General features: G+C 43.4%; 1 long non-coding RNA gene across 1 annotated transcript; it reads right to left on the reverse strand.

The window, feature by feature from the left end:
- Window positions 1–5784: 5784 nt before the first annotated feature.
- Window positions 5785–14234, reverse strand: LOC129385397 (uncharacterized). The gene is made up of 3 exons (XR_008612940.1): window positions 13430–14234; window positions 7679–7747; window positions 5785–5855 (listed from the first exon to the last, which is right to left on the reverse strand). It is a non-coding gene; the product is annotated as an uncharacterized lncRNA (long non-coding RNA).
- Window positions 14235–27087: the final 12853 nt, after the last annotated feature.

Raw genomic sequence — 27087 nt, forward strand, 5'->3', positions numbered from 1 at the left:
GGAATATTGCAGTGCCCAGGTATCCACTGGAATGCAATTACGTGGTTCATTTCGCTTGCTTTTGTAAGTTCTTTGAGTGTCTCATATAATATCAAAGTGTTCAAAGAATTTTTCTTATTGCTCTGTAGTAATGTGAGAGCGGCTTGCGAATCGCTAACGATAACCCCTTGTTTGCTCCCAGTCTACCTAGTTCTTTACAAACACGCACATACACACATTCACGCACCCCCCCCCCCCCCCCCACAGGCGCATACACATATATATATATATAGCTGAGCGACCGGCCGCTCGAGGACACATATCGAGCACGCGTTGAGCAACAGAAAACTGTATCATGAGTTTCTCATGTTGCTCTACGATTTTATGATTAAGAGTTTTCATCTAACTATAATAATTGAGAAATTAATTAACGCTAATTATCTAATCAGGGGGAATGCAAAAACATTATCTAATTATCTCCAGGCGACGGCAAACAACATTACTTTGGTTCTCTCCAACTGCATAGCATTTGCATATTTTAACGTCTGGCTCAAATTTAGTGAAACACCCCGTATACTTCATTGCAACTCGATTTTCCACGCTCTCCTATATCACCGCCGGTGAAGGCCTTAGGGTGGGACGTCATCAAACGTCATGTCAACTTATATATATATATATATATATATATATATATTATATATATATATATATATATATATATATATATACGTGGTGTAAGTGAGTTAAACAACTTTATTCGGTCCACTATAGACGCGAGTAAACTCCACGTCACCTGGCTAGGCCCACTCGGGGAGCATCAGATCAAACCTGACGGCCCTCTCGTGGGCCCTCTGGACTGCAAGGATTGGAGTGGTCTGGTCCTGGGCCCTAATGAGATTAATCATTTCCTCTTCGGTGAAAGGGGGATGGGCAGACGCGCAGCCCCAGAGGACATGCTCGAAGTCCGCATAACCACCACACAGGGGACATGCCGGGCTTCGTAACCAGTTTGGGTGCATTGTGTGCAGTGCCACGGGGCTCGGGTAAGTGCTTGTTTGTAGAAGTCTGGGAGTGACTGCCTGGGCCCTGCACAGCGAGGAGTGCGGCAAACGCAGGATCCTTCTTGAGAGATAATTAGGCTTGCCGATCTCGTCGTACGAGCAGAGAGGCTTGGATCGCCCGGGAGAGGACGCGTTACCCGGCGCACGGTCAGTCAAACCTCGTGCAGCCGTGTAAGCCTCGCCGTTTGCGTTGAGCGAGACACCTTGAATGGTTACAAGGTGCCCAGGGAACCAGGCCAATGAGTGATGTTTGAGGTCTTTTGCATTTTGGATGATCCGTGGGGCCTGGGGAGCGACCATTCCCAACTTAAAGGCACTGATAGCGGCTTTGGAGTGTGAAGAAATTGTGTCATCTACACCGTCCGTCCATGGAAGAGCAGTTGCAACCAGCTCTCAAACGCTGAAACTAGAAGTGTGGATGGTAGCGCAGCTGGAGACTTTGGAATCACAGCCGATGGCCACTGAGAAGAAGGCTTCTTCTTCAACGTATGAAGCAGCGTCTACGAAATATGTTCGATCCTTGTTCAAGCGGGCACTGGCGAGCAGACCTTTACCCTTGACTCGTCTTCGTCCTTCGTTGTAGGTCGGATGCACATTGCGCGGCATCCGGTGTATGGAAATCTTCGATCTTACGTCGTTGGGCAGCTTCACAGCGTCGGGACCGACGAACGGGGGGTTACGTCCCGGAATTCCAAGTACGGCTCGGCCCTCTCGTGTTCCAGAGAGACTGACCAACTGGAAAAACTCTTGGGCTGCAACTGTTTCTTCGAACATGTTGTGGATTCCCAGCTTGAGGAGGTCTTCTCTGTGCGTTCGGATGGGAAGGCCGAGGGCCAGCTCGAAGACTCTTCTGATCAGGGCATTGATGTCGTTGCGCACCGATACGAGCCACAAGCAGGTCTCCCACATGATTTGATCCAAAAATGTAAAAATAAATAGCGCGTTGGTAGCGAATTGAACCGAACGCATACTATTCGCAATAGCCCAATTTCCTGTTTTCCTGCTTTGTCCTTAAATCACTCTTGAATTAAGTTTAATTGCCCAAATTTATAATTATTGGCGGATGGCTTCAAGTATGATATGGAGGTTTGTAGAGCACCTTCAGAAACCACCGACCCAGTTGCTTGTTTTAGATACATCTCACGTAATCCTCTTTTTCCGCGTTGCAAAGAAAGCCCGCGAAATACGAAACACGCCACTTGACGGAGTGCTTCCGCAGTAGTATCGGGCGGCGTACAAGCGTGCGCTTGGTCAACAATGTCGGCCACCGTCGCATGACGGCGAAAATGCATGCTGCCGGCCGAGCGCTGTTAATGAGAAAAAGAACGCCCTGCCGCCTTCCTCATCGCCATTCACGATTCAGAACGAACAAACAACCAAATTTTGTTGCGTAAAACGATAAAACACTTCCTGCGAGACGTTGAAAAATATTTCATTCTGCTGTGCACAGCAAACGAAATAATTTTAATATATTACATCAAGCTTCACGCCAGTTTCCATGCATATTTTCTGCTCTCGTGCAGCCACTTCCGGCGAGTCTTCGGTCGAAGCTGTCACTCGCCTGTGGTTCGACTTGCAGGCGATGAGTAGACGTCACGTCTCTATTGCTTCGCTTGTCGCCGTTTATACTTAGCGCTACTCGTAAGCTTTGGCTCCCGTTTATTTCGCACTCATAAAAATAAACACCAAGCTACAAGGTCACCATTTTGATCGGTTCGGACAAATCACGCATGAATAGCAGGACGGTACTCTGCTCCTTTCAGAAACATTTCTAAGGCTAATTCACAAAGTGGCAAGCTTGCCTGGAACGTGCATTCCTAGTGAAGCTGACTGTGTTATACAACACAGAAATAAATCCGTATTCTAACAAAGTTAGTGGGAATATTTTTATGCCTCAAACCTGTTTGGACATACATTGTAGCAGTAATAGCAGTGCCAGCAAAAGAAATTATTACCACGTTAATTGCGGCACCATTGGTAGCTACTGTAATAGTAATTAGCACTTACCTGTCGTTGCTACTCCATTCACGACAGCTGTATTTCCTACGCCTGCCGACCCTGCCGACAACATTCCGCCTGTGGCGAAATTATTTTTGTTGCATTACTGCAACATCCAGGGAATTTTACGCTCAGTTTGCAGCAAAATGGCTACTGTACGAAATTGTTTCTTTTTGCGGCTTTTATGCATTAGTTACTTAATAAGAGAGTTCAAAGTGTAATATGGTCAATTACAAAACGTTTTCAGAGTGTTTCGAGTTGTCTTGAATTGCAGACGTGGTGCGATGTAATACCCTTGTAGTGTACGTGATCTGTGTGCATAAACATAGCCGTGCCAGGTCGATAGCAATTCTTGAGTTCGCTTTGACCCCGCGATACTAGAACAAGTGATGTCAGCAAAGATAAGAGATAGCATGCTGGCTGTATGTTTTAGTACGAGCTACCCACTAAAATACCACGAAAGTTTTGAATGCCGATGGTGGGACCATGAAGTAGGGAAGCACAACTAGGTGGTCGCAGTAATTATAATTGCTTTAGATTAGTAACCTGAAATACCTGCTGTTCTTTTTAAAAGCAAGAACGAGCGTTTTGGAAACATTATTCAGAGATTGTGTGATAAGAAAGAACTACATAATTTGTGCACCTGTATTTTGTGTGGCTAACCACTACTGGATTGCTGTCAATGATGTAATGAATCGTTTATGTTTCTCGAAACTTCAATCAAAAATTACATGTGGGACCGTGCGCCACACTTCTTTTTCGTAAAGCCATACTAGGTTTGGTTTATATGAACATAAAATAGTAACTTTTAGGTGGAACGACTGCTCCTGTGGCGCTCCCGGTAAATGTAAAGGAAAGAAAGGGATTTGACGTTGGAGCTTGCATATCTGGCAGTAAGAGAATCTTTTTGAAGCAGAAAACCATGGTTACCTGTATAGGGAGAAGAGAGCTGGGTTACCCCGTAAATTGCAGTGTGACCGCTGCACCGGGTCACGGATGCCTAAAGAATATTTTGTGGCTACCGGTAGAAAATTACGTGGCAGATACGATGTCTTTCTCTTCGGCCGGTTTTACAAGTGCAGAGCGTTATCCTCGTAAGTGCCTTGGCGTTCACGGCCTAGTCGAGAGCACATGAAATGAACAGGAATCCTGTTGACTACTTGCAGCCTTATTGCTTATCCGTGTTACTTCAACACAATGAATTCAGCGACCATGTAGAATGTCGTCACTCTTTGAGCAGTGTTCATGCCGCAGCAATGAGCGACACCCTTTCCTAGGGTACAAAGGCATCTTCTCTACAGCTCGTGTATCTGTTTGCACCTTCAAAAATACATAGACGTGCAATAGTTACTCTACCAGCATTATTATTGTAAGGGAACACAATGGCTTGTATTGAGAACGAGACTCCTAATAGCGCTGGTATGAAAAAGAAATATAAGGCGATTCTGGAAACAAAGTGAACTGTGTTAATGATTAGAAAAACTGCCGCTCTTTGCAATCCTTCTCGCTTTCTGCCACAAACCACACGCATCATCACCAACAATAATGCGAAACAGTTACCGATTGGTGTTGGCAATACGAGGATAGATGAAGCGACCCCACCCTCCGACACAGTAGCAGATAGCGCTCCGGTTGCTTGATCCAATATAGCGAATAAAGAAAGGATGCTTTGTAATGAAGCACTAATTGTTTGGGTAAAGGGATTGATGGAAGGGATAGCTTGTTGTTAGTGCTGCTAACAAAATGTCAGTAAAAGGTGTTTTCCGGAAAAACAGTCAGTAAAAGTTATATAGATAGCTGTTGTCCTATAACGTAGGGTTGTTTGAGTAGATGCGGTCGCTACCAATAATATTCAAGATAGGCGAATAATACCTACGCTTAGAAATCTTTTCAAAAATTTGCTATGATAGGAAAGCTTGTTTTAATTAGAAGGACAGACAAATGCGTTTTCTACATATATGTTATATTGCTGAGTTCTCTAGCACCCTCCCCCTCCCACCAGCCAACGTCATTTGCAGTGAAGTTGAGGAATGAGTACAGTCCTTATTCTCTCTATATGCTCAGTGGAGAATTCAAGGTAAGACGTATCTGTATTCCTTGAAATAGGAGCCTAGTCTTTAATAAACCTGACCCATTGTACTGCAAGAAACAATGTTAGTGAGAGAAGGAAGTTGTTTTTCCAATGAAATACATTGGGAGCTGCGGATCAGCGCGCCAGTTCCCGGTGCGCAATAAGAAATTTCCGTGGTTTTTCTTTCGGCGCCTAGTTGCCCAGGTGTCGAGCTATGGCTGGATAACGTCTGTTGCACCGATAGCGTAATATTGTGCGCTTAATGTAAACCAAACTTCCTATGTAACACACTCCGACGTATTCTTCTTTTCAACCTTTTCTTTTCTCTGGGTATTTAGCAAGCGTTATAGGGTGTTTTCGCTTTTCTAGCCAAATTCTTGCCCCTAAAATATTCAATGAATTACCCTGCATACAAATGTGGTTTTTCTATATGTGATGTACCTATATGCTCCTCTACGATGACACTATACGATTACTCTACAGCCATTCTTGTGAGGAAACGTGATGGGCATTTCAATACGCTGATTATTGCAAGCCCATTAGGAGATATATATGTATGTGTGTGTGTGTGTGTGTGTGTGTGTGTGTGTGTGTGTGTGTGTGTGTATCTGTTTATGTATGTATGTGTGCTCCTATAGATACCTTTGTTAAGTGTGCTGTTACTGAGAAATACTTGCCGCTCTGTATTGGCATCGAAGGGGAAGGTAAATGTACGCCGCTCACGGCATGAGTCGAGGCTGGCCCTCCTGCATGAAATAATCAAGTGGCAAGACCAGCAGCAGGCTACACAATTAGGCATTGATTGTTTACCTTAATAGAACATCTAAAAGATGAGCTTTTTGGTAAATGTTGCTAACTTTTTGACTTTAAAGAAATATTTGAAAAGCATAGAACCATCCACTTAAATAATTGTTCGTCAGCCAAGCCCTTCCTTTTGTGTGCATTCGCTCTACCTCAATGTAAACTTGCACAGGTCGAGTTGCCTCATTGATTTCTTTGCATACATGGATGTCACTTAGAGCTGATATTCAAAAGGTTCCGTAGCAAAGGGTGAAGAGTTCTACGACAACAAAGCCCAGTCGGGGCTAGGGGAAGATGGTGGCAAAACTACACTAGAAATGCAATGAGAGGAAGACTATGGCGAGGTTATTAATTTATACACCGTGATTTTCACAGATGTTCGAACTGAGGAGTATTTCGCTACTGCGCTCTTGACCTGTCATTTATTGTACGAGTATGTCAAGCGCAGCCAACATCACAATGTACCGGCTTCTGGAGACGTACCGTTACGTAAAATATAATTCGTGATAGCTAGCACACTTCGGTGGCGCCAATAACCATGTCCTAAACCTACTCCTGATCACTGAAATGACCACTCATATGACAAGTGTTTGACCGTTGAGACACAACTTTTAGCATACTAATGCTAAAAGTATACGCCTTGCATGCAAAGCAATGTAACCGCGTCCTTGAATGGCCTATAAGAATTTTAATATGTGGAACTGTTTCTGATTGATGAATTTTTATTTTGACATATAACAAAAATATGAAAGATTAACACAAAACAAATAGCACAAGTTGCAGCAAGAAAACATACTCCTGCATTAAATTGGACATTGTGGACCGACCTTTGCCTATTATGAGCGATGCATTGAATGTACAGTGCGAGACACACAATCTGCATGCCCGTATCCCCAATTGCTGTACATTTTACAGAAAGCCCAGCCACCCTCTGCATGAAGAAGTGTACTTGCAAGTGTTGAATAATATTACGGGCGCTTATTTATCATCTTAAGTTGCCTCTTTGCCTCCTTTCATGACCGTTACTCAGAAGGAATTAATAACCTCATATTCAAAGGGCTCCGAGTAATGGCCATCACTCCTTTTTGATATATCTTTTTAACATATAGTTATAGGTTCCTATGGTCATAGTAATGTAGTGCCTTACCCGCGCACTTGTACAAAGCATGCATTGTCGATTGTGTTTTTATGGTGAACTTAGTAAGCTTGAAAATACTCGAGAGGAAAGGGGGTTACATTCTATATCCACCAAATATTACGCAGAAGAAGCTCGATGTACAAGCAAAGACCGTCGTTTTATACTTATCTCATTTCGACGTTTCGTCACGGTTGACCTCTTGTTAAGATCCACATCTCTGACTGAAATATTCTGTGACTGATTGTTAAATTTCAAAATACAATTTGATTTGCCAGAAACACTCCTGGGGAAGAAATCAAAGTGGCGTTGTATTGAAATACAATTGCGATGACTTTTTAAATATCAGCATATACTTTTGTCGTGATAACGAGGAAATCATAGCATAATTTGTTTAGTAAATTACGTGTTTACTGACTCTAATGCTTAGCGAAATTGTGTCCGCCAAAGCGCATCTCTGCAAGCAGAATTTAGCGCAGCTAGCATCACAGTTTTGTAAAAAATTATGGTTTTTTGCTTTCAAGAATTTGTATATCATCCACCAAGCCCAGTTTTCGGCCCTCACTGCTAATGGAGAGATTATTAACCGTCCAAGCGAAGGCACTAAGTTACGCAATAGTTATTTGCACTTACCACCTAGAGCTCCTGCCGCCACTGCATTAGCAGAGCCGCCACCAGTGGACATGCCCGAAAATGTCCCGCCTGCAATAGAAATATTGCAGTAGGATTTCTGCTTTATTTTTTTTTTTCATTTAGAGAGTTCCTTAGGATTAAATTGATTTACGGGATTAGTGCGGTGTGTTTGCAGTTTGGACAGATCTTTAATTGAGATGCACGCTGTGAACTTACTGTGAACATTCATGTGGACTATTTTCATTAAATCTGAAATTGTGCTTAGCATTTAAAAAAATTAAAGTTTTGTCTTCTGTTGCGAAGCACTGGCCGTGACAGCAAGGCTTACCATTCAGCTTGAACTGGTTGGACGTTGTTCTGACTGTATGGGAGTCAGAATGATGCAGACAAAAGGCACGCGGCTACGCCAAAATTTCTGGCATCTTTAATAACTTTACTACGTTGTGTAGGGTTAATATTACATCGCACAGACTCCACTACGTTGCCCGTAAGTAAACGCGCCATTAAAGTTATATCACTTGCAAGTTTAAACTATGATATTGTTTTAATTTTTAATTTTTATTATTCTGAGAATATTGAAGATGAAAGGCATGTCCTGCAAGTGTTATGTTTCGGGCAATTTCTTTGTGAGCTGCCATTCTCAACATTCCGTGGAATAATTTTGTCAGTAATATAGCAGACAATATGATGAGCGTTAGAGATGAAACAGTGTCGCAATATAGTCCCCATACAAAGCAATGCATAAGGTATTTATGTATTCATAAATACATGCAGATCCTCTTCGCAGCGGTTAGGATGGCAACGACGGTGAAAATCCACTTGCAGTGTCGATGTGCTTGCCATTGAAATAAAATCCGTTTATGCATATTAGAAATACTTCTACGCTAGTACGAGCCACGGGCGTATATATGTATTAAAGAAGAATTTTGCCATTTGCACACAGTTTCAAGAATAGGATGCTAATAGAATGCAGCGCAGAAAACAGCCTCAACGCCCTCAAGCAGGCGTCGATACGTTTACGGCGACTTAATTCGCCACCGTAGAGCTCTCTCTTATAGCACGACATTATTTCTTGCACAGTCATGACTAACTGCTACATTTAACACTTCCTGCACATCATATTTGACCTTATTGACATCACAAGCCTTTTTTCTCACCGCAAATCTATAACAAATACTTAAACAGTTTGTGTGCACGTCTGCCAAAACAAATGCCAGAAAATTTTGGAACAACGACTCGCAGGGGTGACATGTCGGTTCTGTTAAATCTCTGTGCTGATGCCTTAAGATTGTTACAGCATATTTGATTGTCACACCAGCTGAAGCCTCGAAACCTGGTATTTATCGACCTCTAACGATGACAGCAAGATCGGGACAACCACTGTCATGGTCGTCGGTGTTATTGTGCCGTCATTCGGCTACCTCTACCTCTTAGTTTCCAGCAACAACTTACTTACAGTGCAGGAATCGCGCGACCGCGTGCACAGCAGCGCAACACTATAATATATATATATATATATTCAATGTCACATAGAGAAATATTCATTTGTACTGTATTGGTGCGTGTCCGAAAATCCGAGGGCTTCTAGCGTGAAGCGAGCGCAGCAGAGCGTTCCTGTTCCAACTTGACCTCACTCGAGTGGAGCCTCGCACTATTGAGTGCAAAGTAAAATCCAGAGTAACAGTGTCCGGCCTTTCACGGGAAGCAGGTGCTGGAGTGACGCATTGACGTGGAGGTTACTTATTTATATTATATCTATATGCTTTCGAGCGCACAAAGCTTTTATTTCTAGCTGCCTTATTCTACGATGACTTCTAAACCATCCTCTATATCTTTTTACGCGCTTTTTCACGCCAGAGGCTAGTACACAATGAAATATCGAAGTATATTAACTTCAACTGACATTTTCGCAATCTAATTGATGTCTAATGTAACTGTAATGAACTTTCGTGTAACATTTTGGTGGACGTGTGGGGTAATCTCGCCACAAGCCGGTCCTGGATCTTCGCAGCGGGCGTCATATCGGTTCCGCTGTTATGGCTAGTGACGCTGCCTCCGCCGCTCAGACACCAGTGGAAGTAGTGCTAACCGAGCTATGTCACCCGGGAATCTTCATCACCACTGGCAAAGTCGACGTCGAAGACTGGCTAACGTCGTATGAGCACGTCGGTAAGCAGAAGTCGGATGCCACTCTTTTGCTGGCCGACATGATAATTTACTTGGGAAGAACCGCGAAGGTATGGTTCGAGACGCATGGAGCCGTCATTAGAAGCTGGGACTCCTGCAAGGAAAAGCTGCGCGATCTTTCAGGAAGACCTGTGGGACGTCAAATGGTGGTCAAGCAAGAGCTAGTCTCTCGTGCCCAGACATCAACCGAATCCTCCTGCGGGCATGCTGGAGGCTGATAAGGTCGGACATATCTTGAAGGGCAGCTGCTCAACCGTTGAGTCCATCATTAAGGAATGCCGGAATTTTGAGCAAGCGAAGAGCAAATGCATCGTACAATGCTTCGACCGACTTCCGAATACGGCTGCCACTTCCTCCTGCAATGACCCTCGGGCGTCACACAACGACCGTACGGCGTCACATCCGCCTACAAGGCCAAGCTTGACACAGGTCATTCGTCGCGAACTTGAGACTTTGGCTCCATGTTCTCACTGTCTACATACGCATGACATGACCATATCGCTCATTCAAGGTGTTGCCCGCCATGAAATTGCAAACATGGACATCCAGTCTGCCGTCCACCCACGTCCCACACCTACCGCTCCTGTCATTGCCTCTGCTGCCCCTCGACAGTCGTTCCCAAATCGATATCGGAACACTTCTGAGTGGCGAACACTGGATGACAGGCCAATTTGCTTTGCTTGGTCCCGACCATATGCTGATCGCCGCTTCGACTGAGACCCTCGGCCACTGTCGCTCCTCTCTTAACCATACCATGTCGGCCTTCCCTCTCGGGGAAATACCACTAGCCACTCGCCCTCACTGCAACGCCGTCAATCCCGTTCGCCTACACCTCGACGTCCCTCGTCCCCGTCCTACGTGGGCCGCTTCTCGGGAAACTAAACAATGCGTTCCCCGGATGTGAGGGTGCATTGACGACTCGGACTGCAAAACATCTGCTGACCCGTGGTGCCCGACCGAGCCTTGTTGAAATTTTTGTTGATGATGTACCCAGAATCTCCACCAAAATGTTACGCGGAAAGAATATTTGTATTTGCAATATAGGCAGATACAAGGGTGTAGCTCAGTGACGAGGGTAACACCATCAACCGGTCTTTGCGATACTTGAATCTCCTCTTCACCCGCCATTGCCATTTTGTCCACAGCGGCAAAAACTCGCATGCGACAATATGACATCTTGAACTTCATCTTATACCCTAAACATAATAAAAGCAACCGAACACGGAAACTTGATAATTTTATATTACCGAAGTGTCTAAAATAAAGCTACGTGTATACTGAAAATAGTGCCAAAATTTTTAAGCCCATTGATCCAGGAGCACTTGAGAACTCTCTGCCCTTCTACAATACTTGAATACTACAGTAAATACTCCATTTTTTGGTTTAGCGATTGTCTTATGAAGCGATGCATTTTGGTTTAGCAATTTGCAATGCCTTTTGCTGATGTATACCTTTGCAAATCCTGTACTTCTCGTCTGTATTTTCCGATTTGTATCGTTGCGTTTTTATAGTGTAAGCTGATATAGAATCAGTGCAGCAGCCGTTTATACACGTAAGCGCAATTATACATGTAACCCTGAACCTAACGCCTGTCAATGACACAGTAACAAGCCATTCTGTAGTACTTCAAGCAAATTAGTGACACCGCTTAATACGATCCAGCACCGAAACAGTGTGGTATTTAGCACTAAAACTGGGAATGGAAACAATAAAAAGCTCGCCCGGTTCTATCTCGCGATAAATGTCAATAATAAGATTATCATTAGAGAAATGTTGCCAGGCTCTACAATACCACCGCCTAAACGCGTCATGTACTCGTCGTGTATTCAACCGGCCTCCTCCCTCCCACTTCCCTCTATACACGCTCCATCATATGCTAGAGCCGTTTCGAAGTTCGCCGATGGAGGTTGTGTCAATGCAGGCACTATTTTGCGAGTGTAGGCATGACGTGGGTTGAAGTCGGACCAGTCACGGAAACAATTTAAAAGGGGGCTTTGTTTCCCCTCAAGAAACGGCACATGCATAATGACACAAACCCATTGACCTTACTTGACTTTAAAAAGGTTCTATACTGAGCGGTACTCAATCAGTGGCATTAACAAGGTTAGCTAGCGTCAAATAGGTTGATTGAAGAGGGGTACATTCCTTGTGTACATACCCAGAGACCCATGTTGGCATTAATGATGTTCACAGTGAACCTTAACGAGATGGTTACACTCGGGTATAATAAAACGAAGCCTTCTATACCTACCTTTCAGGGTTTGGCGTAGCTACAGCAGGTGCTTCCTGCTTTTAGGGTGGTTCATATCTCAGTGGGTATATTTCTGTGTATATATTCGAAGAGTACATGTGCGGCGAATGCAGGTGCCAATTCTGTACGTTGATCGGCTATGTATGGGCAATAAGCTTACTTCTGTCACGCGTGAAAGACTAAGTCCTAGATAATGTTGTAGCGTAAATTGTCCGCTCGCGGGTATCTGGAAAAGATATCACTGTTTTATCGAAGACCAATATATTCAGCAAATTCATTGGTTCTTAGGATTTTCTTGTTGTACTCATTTTATTTGTTTTACTGAGTGTGTACCCATTCTGGCAAAATTCCAAAGAATGAGTAATTGCGTGCCACAGTGACGCAAAGGTACACTTCCAGTACGTATAGGTATATGTCACGCTACTTTATGCGGTTTCTCTTTCAAAAGAACGTCGAAATCCCTTGTTACCAATATTGTGCGCGACATCGATGAGTGATGGCTTCCAGCAAGGTAACGGTCCACCGAGCGAAAATATTGCTCGTTCTTGTCCCTAAATCTTTCGGTGATTGAAGTCTAGAATTCGTCGCTCCTCACCCGTACGTTCTATTAGCGCCTAGCCAATAGCGCGAAGTCGAAACAGGAAGTGCTGCAGCTTGCCGCCACGGAAAGAACAAACAAGAGAATTTTCTTGAGTAAAGCAATAAAACACCTACTGCGAAACGTTCAAAAACATTTCATTCTGCTGTGTACAGCGAACCGAATAAGTTTAATTCATCAGGCTTCACGCCAGTTTCCATGCATATTTGCTGCCCTCATACGGCCATTTTTCGTAAGCTTTCGCTCAAAGCCGTAACTCACCAGTGGTTAGATTTGCAGGCGATGAGTAGACGTGACGTCTCCATTGCTTCGCTTGTTGCCGTTTATACTTCGCAATACTTGTAAGCTATCGCTCCCGTTTATTTTGCACTCTTCTAAACATTAAACATTAAGCTTCAAGGTCACCATTTGGCCGATTTGAACAAATTACGCAGGAATAGCAGGACGGTACCCCACTTGTTTGAGAAGCATTTCTACGACAAAATCACAAAGTGGCAAAGATGCTTTGAACGTACATTGCTAGGTAAGGTGACTGTGGTATGCAAAACAGAAATAAATCACTATCCTAACAACGGACTTAATGAGCATTTTTTTTTATGCCTCAAAGCTTTTTGGCTATACATTCTGGCAGGAACAGCAGTGCCAGCAGACAAAAATTATTAGCACGTTAGTTGTGGCGCCATTGATAGCTACAGTATTAGTCATTAGCACTTACCAGTGGTTGTCCCTCCATGCACGACAGCCGCATTTCCTACGCCTGCCGACCCTGCCGAAAACGTTCCGCCTGCGGGGATATCATTTTTGTTGCATTACTGCTAGATCAAGGGAATTCTGCGGTCAGTTTGCAGCAAAAAGGCTGCTGTACGAAATGGTCACCTTTAGCGCATTGTACCTGACATTTATTTATTTTTTCTTTTTTTTTTATGGGGTTTTACGTGCCAAAACCACTTTCTGATTATGAGGCACGCCGTAGTGGGGGACTCCGGAAATTTGGACCACCTGGGGTTCTTTAACATGCACCTAAATCTAAGTACACGGGTGTTTTCGCATTTCGCCCCCACCGAAATGCGGCCGCCGTGGCCGGGATTCGATCCCGCGACCTCGTGCTCAGCAGCCCAACACCATAGCCACTGAGCAACCACGGCGGGTCGCCTGACATTTAAAATGTTCCCTAGCAAAGGGTGAGGAGTTCTACGTCAACAAAACGCAGTCTGGGGTAGGCAAAAATGTGGCACAATTTCACTAGAAATGCAACGAGAGGGAGACTATGGCGAGGTTATTCGCTGTGATTTTCATCGATGTTCTAACTTAGGAGTATTCACTACTGAATTCTCTGGACCTGTCATTTGCTGTACGAGTATGTCAAGCGCAGCCAACATCTCAACGTGCCGGCTTCAGGGGACTTACCTTTCCGTAAACTATAAACCATGAGAGCTAGGGCTCTTCGCTGGCGTAAATAAGCTTAGTTCTGCAACCTCTTCGTGCAGGCTGAAAGTACACTTCGAATGACAAGTGTTCGACCACTGTGACACATCACTGGAACACTAATGCTATACGTATACGCCTTACATGCAAAGCAAAGTGTCCTTGAGCTGCTTCTAGCAATGCTAATGTCTGGAAATACTTTCACAAAGCTATTAATAAATTTTGATTTCGACATAAAAAGAAAATAAGGAGAATGACCACAAAACAAATAGGATAAGTGGTAGCAACATACCATGCTCCGGTATTAAAGGGACAGTGTGGACCAACGAGTGCCTGTTATGAACGAGGCAGAGGCTGAACAAAGGACGACGCACAACCCGCATTGTTGGACATTTTAAAGAAAGCGGAGCCGCCCTCTGGTTGAAGAAGCGTACTTGAACGACTTGAAAGATATTACCAGCGCTTACTTATCATATGAAGTTTTCTCTTTGCCTACTTTTTCGACATTTAGTTAGAAGGAATAATCTGATGTTCAAGAGGCTCCGAGTAATTTCCTTCACTCCTTTTTGATATATCTGTTTGACAAATAGTTATAGGCTGCTATGGTCATAGCATAGTGCCCTACCTGCACACTTTTAGAAAGCATGGATTGTCGATTGTGGTTTTACAGTGGGTTTGGCAAGCGTGAAAGTAATCGAGATGAACTGTGGTTACCCCGCACGTCCACTAAATATTACGTAAATCCCGATGCACAAACGTATTTACAACTATATTCATGGGGAAAAGTTAGTAGTAATCGTGCAGGGTGGTACACACACATATTTACCCGAAAGTTCCAAATTATTTTGTAGTAATATAACTTAATAAGAGGTATAGATTAAAGATGCTACAAGCCTACGCTCCAACATCCAGTCACGATGATAAGGAAGTAGATCAGTTTTATGAACATGTTGAATTAGCGATGATAAAAGTTCAAACTTAGTATACTGTAGTAGAGGGCGATTTAAATGCAAAAGTGGGGAAAGAGCAGGCTGGTGAAGAAGCAATTGGCCACAACGGCGTCGATTCTAGGAATGCTAGAGGAGAGATGCTGGTAGAAATAGCAGAAAAGAATAAGCTTTCAATAGTGAACACCTTTTTCAGGAAGCGTAGTCTACAGAAACTTGACCTGGAAACGCACTAGCGTTGAAAAAAGAAATGAAATTGACTTCACACTTTCTGCTGATCCCAGCGTAGTGCAGGGCGTAGAAGTGATGGGTAGGGTAGAGTGCAGTGATCATAGGTTAGTGATGGCTCGGATTCACTTCACTTTGAAGAGAGAACGCGTAAAATTGGTCGAGAAGAAACAGGTCAACCTAGAGGCAGTAAGGGTAAAGGCATACAAATTAAGGCAGGTACTTGCAAACAAATATGCAGCCTTAGAACGAGAGATGAAGATGACATAGAGATAATGAATGAAAACGTAAGTTGGCTGGCTTCAGAGGCAGCAATTGAAGTGGGAGGCAAGGCACCAAGGCAACCAGTAGGCAAGCTCTCCCAAGCAACAAAGGATCTAATAAAGAAACGACAAAGAATGAAAGTGTCGAAATCAAGAGATCAAATAGAAATCGTGCAACTGTCAAAACTGTTCAAGAAGGCAAAAAAAGTGATATTCGAAATTACAACGTGAAAATGACTCAAGAAGCCGTAAGAAATGGACGCAGCCGAAAATCAGTGAGAAAAAAACTTGGCATAGGACAAACCAAGATGTATGTACGGAAAGATAAGCACGGTAATATAATCAGTAATCTCGAAGATATAGAAAAAGAAATGGAAGAATCCTATACTGACCTGTACAGTACCCAGAGGAGTCAGGATATGTCCATTAGAAAGTGTAATCAACAGAATACACAAATTCCTCCTATAACTAGCGATGAGGTCAGAAGGGCCATCCAAGACATGAAACGAGGAAGTGCGGCAGGGGAAAATGGAAGAACAGTCGATTTATTCATAGATGGAAGAGACATAATGCTTGGAAAACTGGTGGCTCTTTATATGAAGTGTCCATCGACTGCAGGGGTCGCAGAAAACTGGAAGAATGCAAACATTATCTAATCCACAAAAAGTGACACGTTAAAGAATTGAAAATTTATTTGCCAGTTAGTTTACTCCCAGTATTATATAAAATATTTACTAAAATATTATTACTAAATAAATATTACCAAGAAAGGGCAACAATGGACTTTAGTCTACCAAGGGAGCAAGCTGCCTTCAGGAAGGGATACTCTACAATGGGTCACATCCATGTCAATTATCAGGTTATCAAGAAATTCGCAGAGTAAAATAAGCGTCTCTATATGACATGCACATATTACGAAAAGGAATTTGATTCAGTAGAGATACCAGAAGTCATAGAGGCACTTCGTAATCAAGAAGTACAGAACACTTACGTAAATATCTTGGATATTGTCTACAGCCATTCCACTGTTACATTAATTCTACACAAGGAAAGTAGGAAGAAACATTTAAAGAAAGGGACATATCAAGAAGACACAATCTCTCCAATAATATTCACGGTGTGCTAGGAAGAAGTGTTCAAGCTATTAAACTGGGAAGGCTTACGTGTAATGATCAACGGCGAATATCGCAGCGACTTTCGGTTTGCAGATGACATTGTTCTATTCAGCAACACTGCAAACCAACAAACGATTGAATTCCTTAACAGAGGGAGTCTGAGAGTTGGGTTGAAGAATAATATGCAGAAGACAAAGATAATGTTGAATAGCTGGACAAGGGAAGCGTTCAAGATCGCCAGTCAGCCCTTACAGCCTTTGAAGGAGTACGTTTACCTAGGTCAATTAATCACAGGGAACCCTGATTATGACAAAGAAAGTCATAGAAGAATAAAAATGGGCTGCATCTCACACGGTGGACATTGTCAGCCCCTTACTGGAAGCTCGCCGTTATCATTGAAAAAGATGTGCAATCAGTGCATTTTACCAGTGCTGAAATATGGGGCGGAGACTTGGAGACTGACAAAGAATCTTGAGATCAATTAAGAGAGAGAGAGAGAGAGATAGCAAAGAGAGGAAAGGCAGGGAGGTCAACCAGACGAGCGTCCGGTTTGCTACCCTACACTGGGGGAAGGAAAAGGGGGAACAGAAAGAGGAAAGCGGGATAGAGGGAACACTGTCTGTGCACGCAGCAAAGTGCTTGGAAATCAGTCAAGTCAAAGCAAGTGCTCCGTCGATACGTTCATAGCTGGTGATGCAAGTTGAAGGTACCAGTGAAGACCAAGGATCCGGTGGGCGTCAGCAGTACGTTGCAGCGCGTGGCAGTATATTTTTAAGCTAAACCCCAGCCGTTCTGACTTCAGTGCGAATATAATGATGCGGGTAAGCCATGATGCTTACTCAAGAGTGGCAAGTACTGAATTGAGAGCATCTAGCACTTGCATTGCACTTCACGCTGACGGAGTGTGCAGGTTATTTAAGAGTATTCGAAGGGTATTCATCAGAGACCGGAGCATCATAACGACTTTCCGGTCTTCTTCGGGCAATTTGTCAGGAACTCGCGCTGTTCGCTCTACAGTCGTGCGCAGCTGTATCACTTGACGTGGCTCCGGCTCTGGTTGTGGCATCAGCTGCGGCATCGCCTCCGGTTGTGGCATCGGCTGTGGTATCGCGTCCGGCTGTGGCATCTCCTCCGGTTGTGGCATCGGCCGTACCACCGACTGTGGCATCGGCTGCGGCATCAGCGGTGGCTTCGGTTGTGACTTCCGCTGTTGTTCTGGCTTTGGCTGTTGCTTTAGTAGTGAGGGCCAAGTTGTATTGTTCTCCGCCATGGCCTTGTCCGATTTAGATTGAATTACCTGAGGCCTACGGGGCAGAGGAGGAGGTGATGTCGGATGGGGCGTACTCTTCATACAGGTATCAGCGTTCTTTGAAGTCCGGCTGCGTCGGGAGCGTCGCTTTCTAACGGCCAGTTTCTAACATCAAGTTAAGGACCACGCAAAGAGCTATGGAACGAAGATTGCTAGGCATCGCGTCGCGTTCTAACAGCCAGTTTCTAACATCAAGTTAAGGACCACGCAAAGAGCTATGGAACGAAGATTGCTAGGCATAGCGTCGCTTTCTAACGGCTAGTTTCTAACATCAAGTTAAGGACCCCGCAGAGAGCTATGGAACGAAGATTGCTAGGCATAGCGTTAAGAGAGAGAAAGAGAGTGGTTTGGATCAGAGGGAAAACGGTTATAGACGATGTTCTAATTGAGATCGAGAGAAAAAAATTGAGCTGAGACTACAGTCATGTAAGGCGACGGTTAGGTAAACGTTGAACCATTACAGTTACAGGATGGGTACCAAGAGAACGGAACGCAGTCGAGGATGGCAGATGACTAGGTGCAGCTACGAAATTAGGAAATTCGCGGGTGCTAGTGGAATTGGTTGGGGCAGGACAGGGGTATATGGAGATCGTAGGGAGAGGCCTTCGTCCTGCAGTGGACATAAAACAAGCTGATGATGATGGTGATGATCGCGGTTGTCGCATATGGTTATATTGGAAAGTCTTGGAGAACCGTATTTAAAACAGTTTTGATATCGTTCATTCTTCTAGTTACCCCTTCTTCCAATATTTTCAACATCAAATCTGAGACTAAGTCAGAATATTTCTTCTGAGGGGTAATGATCCCGACACAACGTCAAGACGCCATTGTATCGTAGGCTACTGCATGTGACATATTGTTTGAAAACTGGGTGAAGCTGATAGCAGTGCTGCTCCTTCTATCGATGGGCGTAAACAAGCAACGCCCGTCGTTTTCTGTTTCTCTCATTTTGACGTTTCGTCGCGGCCTGACCTCGTGTTAAGATTCACGCGCCCGAACGAAATATTCTCTGACTAATTCTCAAATTTTAATATAAAATTTGTTAAACCAGAAGCACTCCAGGAGAAGAAAGCAAAGTAGCTTGGCATTTAAATAAATTGCAATGGCTTGCTAAATATCAGCATATACTTTTATCGTGATAGAGAGATAATTATTTGGTAATTCTTTTAGTTATTTACGCGTTTACTTACTTATGGTTAACGAAATTGTGTCCGCCAAAGCGCGACAGTGCAAGCAGAATTCTTGCCACCAGAATCACAGTTTTGTAAAAAATTACGGTTATTTAGCTTTCAAGAACTTGTATATGTTGCACTTAGTCCAGTTTTTGGCCCTCACTGTTAATCGAAAGATCATCAACCATCCAAGCGTAGAGTCCATATTACGCAACAGTTATTCGCACTTACCACCCAGTGCTCCTGTCGCCCCTGCAGCAGGAGAGCCGCCACCGGTGGACATGGCCGAAAAAGTCCTGCCTGCAACTCGAATATTGTAGCGGGATTCCTGCTTTATTTATTTATTTTAGGAGTTGCTTAGAGTAAAATTGCTACACTGCATTATTGCGGTGTGTTTGCAATTTGAACAGACCGTTCCCTGACACACACGCTCAGAACTGACTGTAAACACTCATATGAACGATATTATCAAATCCTAAATTGTGCTTAGCATAAAAAAATGCAAGATTTGCCTTTTGTAGCGAAGCTCTTGCCATGACAGCAAGGTTTACCATTAAGCTTAAAATTGTCGGACGTTGTTACAGCTGTACGGGGGTCCGAACAATGTAGACACAATGCATACGGATACGCCAAAATTTCTGGCATCCTTAATAGCTTTACCACGCTGTGTAGAGCCTCTAATGACATCGCACAGACTCTACTGCAATGCCCGAAAGTAACCACACCGGTAAAGTTATAACACTTTCAGGTTAGAGTTCTGATATTGTTTTCTACTTTTAATAAGTATAATAGTAATAATAATAATATAATAAGTATAATAATAAGTATAATAAGTAGTATAATAACTTTTAATATGTTTGAAGATGAGAGGCATACGCTGTAAAGGTTATGTTTCACGAAATTTCTTTGTAAACTGCCATTCTCAAGCTTCCGAGGAATAATATTGTGAGTAAAGTTTGCACGCAGTGTGAGGAACGCTTCAAATCGAACAGTGTAGCCATATAGCCCGCATATAAAGCATGGCATAAAGCACATACGTATTCCTAAATACGTGCGGAGCCTCACAGGAATGGCTAGGATTGCGACGACGGCGAAAATCCGCTTGCAGTGTCGATGTGCTTGCCATTGCAATAAGCTAAGTTTATGCATTCTAGAATTGTTTCTAGGATCCTACAATCCATGGCCGCATATATGGGGTAAATTCGAGTTTTGCCATTTCCACATGGTCTCTAGCAAAATGTGTGATGATAGAATGCAGTGCAACAGCCGCGTCAACGCCTTCAAACAGTCGTTGTAACTTTTTTACGACATGAAGCGCCACCGTAGAGCTTTCTCTTCATAGCATTGCAGCATTTCTTGTAAATTGATGGCCCACTGGAACATTTAACATTTGCTGCATATTATATTTGACCTGATTGCCATGGCAAACCGTTTTTTTTTTACATGAAATATATAACAACTGCTTCAAGATTTTGTGTGCACATCTGAGCAAACGCATGGCAACAAATCTTGGAACACTGAATCGCCGGGGTAAAACGCAGCTTCTGTTGAATCGCTGTGCTCATGCGTTATGATTGTCAGGGCATATTTTACTAGGACAACTACTAAAAGCTAGAATCATCATCATCATCAGCAGCATCATGGCTACGCCCACTGCAGCTCAAAGGCCTCTCCCATACTTCTCCAACTAGCCCGGTCATGTGCTAATTGTGGCCGTGTTGTGCCGGCAAACTTCTTAATCCCATCCGCCCACTTAACTTTCTTCCGACTCTTGCTACGCTTCCATTCTCTTGGGATCCAGTCATTAACAGTTAATGATCACCGGTTTTCTTCCCTCCTCATTAGATGCCCTGCCCATGCCCGTTTCTTTTCCTTGATTTCAACTAAGATGTCATTAACTCGCGTTTGTTCCCTCGCCCAATCTGCTCTCTTCTTATCCCTTAACGTTACACCTATCATTCTTCTTTCCATAGCTCGTTGCGTCGTCCTCAATTTAAGTAGAACCCTCTTCGTAAGCCTACAGATTTCTGCCCCGTAGGTGAGTACTGGTAAGACACAGCTGTTATACACTTTTCTCTTGAGTGATAATGGCAACCTGCTGTTGATGATCTGAGAATGCCTGCCGAATGCACCCCAGCCCATTCTTATTCTTCTGGTTATTTCAGTCTCATGATCCGGATCCGCGTTCACTACCTACTCTAAGTAGATGTATTCCCTTACGACTTCGAGTGCCTCGCTACGTATCGTAAACTGCTCTTCTCTTCCGAGACTGTTAAACATTACTTGAGTTTTCTACAGATTAATTTTTAGACCCTCTCTACTGCTTTACCTATCCAGGTCAGTGCGCATGCATTGCAATTGGTCCCCTGAGTTACTAAGCAAGGCAATATCATCAGTGAATCGCAAGTTACTAAGGTACTCTCTATTAACTCTTAGCCCCAATTCTTCCCAATCCAGGTCTCTGAATACCTCCTGTAAACACACTGTGAATAGCATTGGAGAGATCGTATATCCCTACCTGACGCCCTTCTTTGTGGGAATTTTGTTGCTTTCTTTATGGGGACTACGGTGGCTGTGGAGCCGTAATAGATATCTTGCAGTATTTTTACATGCGCCTTGTGTACACCCTGATTCTGTAATGCCTCCATGACTGCTGAGGTTTCGACTGAATCAAATGTTTTCTCGTAATCAATGAAAGCTATATGTAAGGGTGGGTTATATTCCGCACATTTCTCTATCACCTGATTGATAGTGTGAATATGGTCTATGGTTGAGTAGCCTTTACGAAATCCTGCCTGGTCCTTTGGTTGACCGAGGTCTAAGGCGTTCCTGATTCTATTTGCGTTTACCTTAGTAAATACTTTGTAGGCAACGGACAGTAAGCTGCTCGGTCTATAAATTTTCAAGTCATTGGCGTGCCCTTTCTTAGGGAGTAGGATTATGTTGGCATGCTTCCTAGATTCCGGTACGCTAGAGGTCATGAGGCATTGCGTATACACATATATATATATTGTAGTGGGTTTGTGCGTGTCACTAAATGTGAATGCTTCTAGCGTGAAACAAGCGCACGAGAGCGTTCCTAGAACAAGTTGGCAAGAGCACGATTTTACTCGAGCGGACCCCGCACTATTTGGTGCAAAATTAGATCCAGAGCAAGAATGTGCAGCCGCTCACGCCAAGCAGGTTCTCTAGTGAAGCATTGATGTCAAAGTTATATATTTATGCTGTATGTATCACATTTCTTGCGCAGAAAGGTTTTATTTCTAGCACCATTCATCTACGATGACTTCTAAACCATCATTTATTTCTTTTTACTGGCTGCTTCACAACAGAGGCTAGTACACAACACAATATTGAAGCTGATTAACTTCAATTGAAATCGTGGTAACCTAAGTGAGCTCTACTGCAAATGTCATAAACTCTATATGACATGTTGAACTTCAACTTATAACCTTAACCTAATAAAACCAATAGAACAAGGAAACTGGACAATTTTATATTACTGAAGTGTCACAAATTGAAGCTTCAGTTTGCTAAAGATAGTGCCGAAATTTTTAAACTTGTCGATTTGCGAGCACTTGAGAATTCTCTCCCCTTCTTCAATTCCTGAATACTACTTTAAATTTTCTCGTCTATGGTTTAGCGATTTTCTTATGAATCAATGCATTTCGGTTGAGCAATTCTGTAATCCCTTTTGTACATTTATAGCTTTGCCAATCCAGTACTTCTCGTATGCATTTACCGAACTTGTGTAGTTTCCTACTTAGAGCGTAATCTGCTATAGGCTCAATCCAACCACCATATTTATTTCATTTTCACCGCAATCAAACATGTCGCTCTGAACCTAACGCCCGTCAACAACACCGTTAGAAGCCATTATGAAGTACTTCAAGGAAATGAGTGACACCACTTTATACGTTCTAGAGCCGAAACAGTGTGGTATTTAATAATGAAACTTCCAATGTATACACAAAAAGCTCGCCCGATTCCGTTTCCCAATGAATGTCGTCTATTATTAAATTAGCATTACTGAAATGTTACCAGGCTCTATATTACCACCCCTTAAACGTGTCATGAATACATCGTGCACTCAGCCGGGCTCCACCCTCGCACTTCCCTCTAGTCACGTTGCACCATTCCGTAGAGCAGTTGCGAAGTCCGCAGATGGAGCTTGTGTGAATTCAGGGAATATTTTCGGAATTTGTACATGACGAGTGTTCCAGTCCGTCGAGCAACGGAGTCATTTTTAAAGCGTGCTTTTTTTCCCTCAGAAAACGGCACATGCATAATGAGACCAACCAAGTATCCTTACTTGACTTCAAAATGTGTTATATTGAACCGTACTCGATCACTGGAAAGTGCCGAGGTTAGGTGGCGCCAAATAAGTTGATTGAACCCGCCGTGGTTGCTCAGTGGCTATGGTGGTGGGCTGCTTAGCACGAGGTCGCAGGATCAAATCCCGGCCACGCCGGCCGCATTTCGATGGCGGCAAAATGCGAAAACACCCGTGTACTTAGATTTAGGTGCACGTTAAAGAACCTCAGGTGGTCTAAATTTCCGGAGTCCTGCACTACGGCGTGCCTCATAATCAGAAAGTGGTTTTGGCACGTAAAACCCCATAATTTAATTTTTTTTAAATAAGTTGATTGAAGATCGGTAAATTCCTTTTGAACATACCCAGAGACCCATGTTGGCATTAATGAGATTCACACACGCGCGTATAATAAAGCGAAGCATACTTCCCCTGTCACTCAGGCTTTGCGGTAGCTACTGTAGGTGCTACCTGCTGCTAGGTGGATCCATATGTTCGTGGGTATATTTGTGTGTATATATTCGAAACGTAAATGTGCGGCAAATGCAGGTGCCAGTGAATGGGCTTCTACAATTTCGGTATGTTGGTCGACAATTTACGGATAATAAGCTTACTTCCATCACGCAGTAAAGAAAACTCCTAGGTAAAGTTGAAACATTAATTGTCGACTCATAGGTATATATAAAGCAAATGGCCATCTTAGCGGAGAAGAGTTATACATTCTACAAGTTCACTGGTTCGTTATTCATTCATTGGTTCTTGCCTTATTTGGTTTTTGCAACTGGTTGTGTCCGCATTCTGGAAAATCCTGCAGAATGAATAATTGCGTGCCACTGTGACACAAAGTGTACACAACCCTTACGCATAGGTAATCATACGTCCTGCTATATTCAAGCGGTTCCTATTTCATATTAAAGCCGTAGAACCACATGACCGATACTCTGCGCGACCGCGACGAGTGACGTCTTCCAGCAGTTAAACTGACCGCCGAGTCAAGATATCGCTCGTTCTCGCCCGTAAATCTCTCGGCTCTTAAAGTCCAGAATTTGTCAGTCATCGCCTGCACGTACCATGAGCACCTAGCGAATAGTGCGAAACAGGAAGTACATCTCTTAAGTGCAGCTGCTTCTCTCCACAGAACGAAAAAGCAACCGAATTTTGTTGCGTGAAACGCTAAGACACCTACTGCAAGACGTTCAAAAATATTTCATTCTGCTCTGTTCAGCAGACGAACTAAGTTCAGATATTTATAGCACGCTTCACGCCAATTTCCATGCCTATTTGCTGCCCTCATACAGCTAGTTCTCGTAAGCCTTCGTTCAAAGCGTTCAGTCGCCTGTGGTTCGACTTGCAGGCGATGAGTAGATGTGACGTCGCCATAGCTTCGCTTCTTGGCGTTTATACTTTAACACTACTCGTAAGCTTCGGCTCCCGTTTATTTCGCACTTTTTTAATAATTAAACATCAAGCTTCAAGGTCGTCGTTTTGACCGGTTTGAACAAATCACGCACGAATATGAGAACGGCACTGTGCTTTTTTCCGAACCATTTCTACGACAAATACACAAAGTGGCAAGGATGCTTGGAAGGTGCACAGCTTGGTAAGGCGACTGCGTTATACAAGGTAGAAATATATCACTGTCCTAACAACGGAGTTCATGGCATTTTTTTATGCCTCAAAGCTTTTTGGTTATACATTCTGGCAGGAACAGCAATGCCAGCAGAAAAAATTTATTAGCACGTTAGTTGTGGCGCCATTCATAGCTGCGGTAATATTCATTAGCACTTACCATTCGTTGCTCCTCCATGCATGACAGCTGTATTTCCTACGCCTGCGGACCCTGTCGAAAACATGCCGCCTGCGGTTAAATACTTTTTGTTGCTTTACGGCTAGATCCAGGCAATTTTACGCTCAGTTTGCAGCAAAAAGGCTAAGAATGGCCACTTTTTGCGGATTTTGTGCAATATTTCTATAATGATAGAGTTCAGAAAGTAATATGGTCAACTACAAAACAGGTTCTGAGTGTTTCGAATTGTTTGCTACAAGCAGGAGCTGTCGCGCAATCTAAATACTCTTGTCATGTACGTGATATGGGTATACATAAACATAGCCGTGCCAGGTCGATAGCAATTCTTGAGTTTACTGTGACCCATCGATACTAGTACGAGTGATGCCAGCAAAGTTAAGAGATAATATGCTGGCTGTATGTTTTAGTTCGAAGTACCCAGCCTACTACTACGATAGCATAGGATGGCAATGGTTGCACCACGAAACGGGGCAGTACTACTAAATTGTCGCAGTAACTTATTTAGAAGAGTTGAGTGAATGTAAGCCTTAGCACAAGATTCAGCAGCAACCATTCAATTCTCCGAAAAGCAACAGAAGAAATAAAAGAGTAAAAAAAATTCATAGCCCTCAGATGGTTAATACGTGCTGTTATTTTTAAAGCAACAACGTGCGTTTTGGAAACATTATCAAAATATAGTATTATAAGAACGGATTAGGCATCTTGGCCACCCGTATTTAGTGTTGCTAATCACTCATGAATTGCTGTCGCTGATCTAATGAGTCTTTTACATTTCTCATTATTCAATAAAAATATCATGTGGCACCAGGTACCGCACTCCTTTTCCGTAACCACACTATGTTTGGTTTATATAAATGTAGAATAGTAACTTTTAGGTGGAACGACCACTCTTTTGATATTCCCGGTAAATGTACAAGGAAGAAGTCATTAGATGTTCAGGCTTGCATATCTGGCACTCTGGGCATTTTCTTTACTGAAGCAGAGAATTGTGATTATGCGTAGAGGAAGAAGGGAGCCGGGTTTTCCCGTAAAGTACAGTGGGGACCGCAGGACCGGGGCACAGGTACCTATACAATATTACCTGGCTATCCATGGAATATTACGTGAAAGGTACCATGTGTTTCTCATCGGCGACTTTTACCTGTGCAGATCTTTCTCCTCGTAAATGGGGTGGCGTTAACGGCTTAATCTTGAGCACTTGAAATCAACAGGATTCCTGTTTACTACATTAAGCCTTATTACATTTCCATGTTTTTCTTCAGTATAATGTATTGAGCGGGCGGTTTTGAATGTCGTCGCTCTTTCACTAGTGTTCATGCCACAGCAGTGAGCGGCACCCTTTCGTAGGATACAAACGTATATCCTCTAAAGCTCGTGTATCAGTCTGTACCTCTCAAAATGCGTGGGCATGCAACAGTTACTCTACCAGCATTATTATTGTAAGGGAACACAATGACCTGTATTTAGAACCAGACTACTGGCAGCGCTGGTATGAAAAAAATATATAACGTTATAGTAGACACCAAAGTGAACTAGGTTAATGATGAGAACAATTGGCGCTCTTTGTCATCCTTGGCCTTTAAGCCAAAAACCTCATGAATCGACACCATCAATAATCGGCAACGGTTAGCGATTGGTGTAGGCAATACGAGGACAGATGAAGCGACCCCACCCTCCGACACAGTAGGAGTTGGCGCTCCGGTTGCTTGTCCCAATATACCGAGTAGCAAAAAAAGGATGCTTTGTAATGAAGCATTCATCGTCTTGGTAAAGGGAAAGATCGATGGGATATCTT

This window comes from Dermacentor andersoni, chromosome 7 (assembly GCF_023375885.2).
Source record: "Dermacentor andersoni chromosome 7, qqDerAnde1_hic_scaffold, whole genome shotgun sequence".
NCBI classification, from domain to species: Eukaryota; Metazoa; Arthropoda; class Arachnida; order Ixodida; family Ixodidae; genus Dermacentor; species Dermacentor andersoni.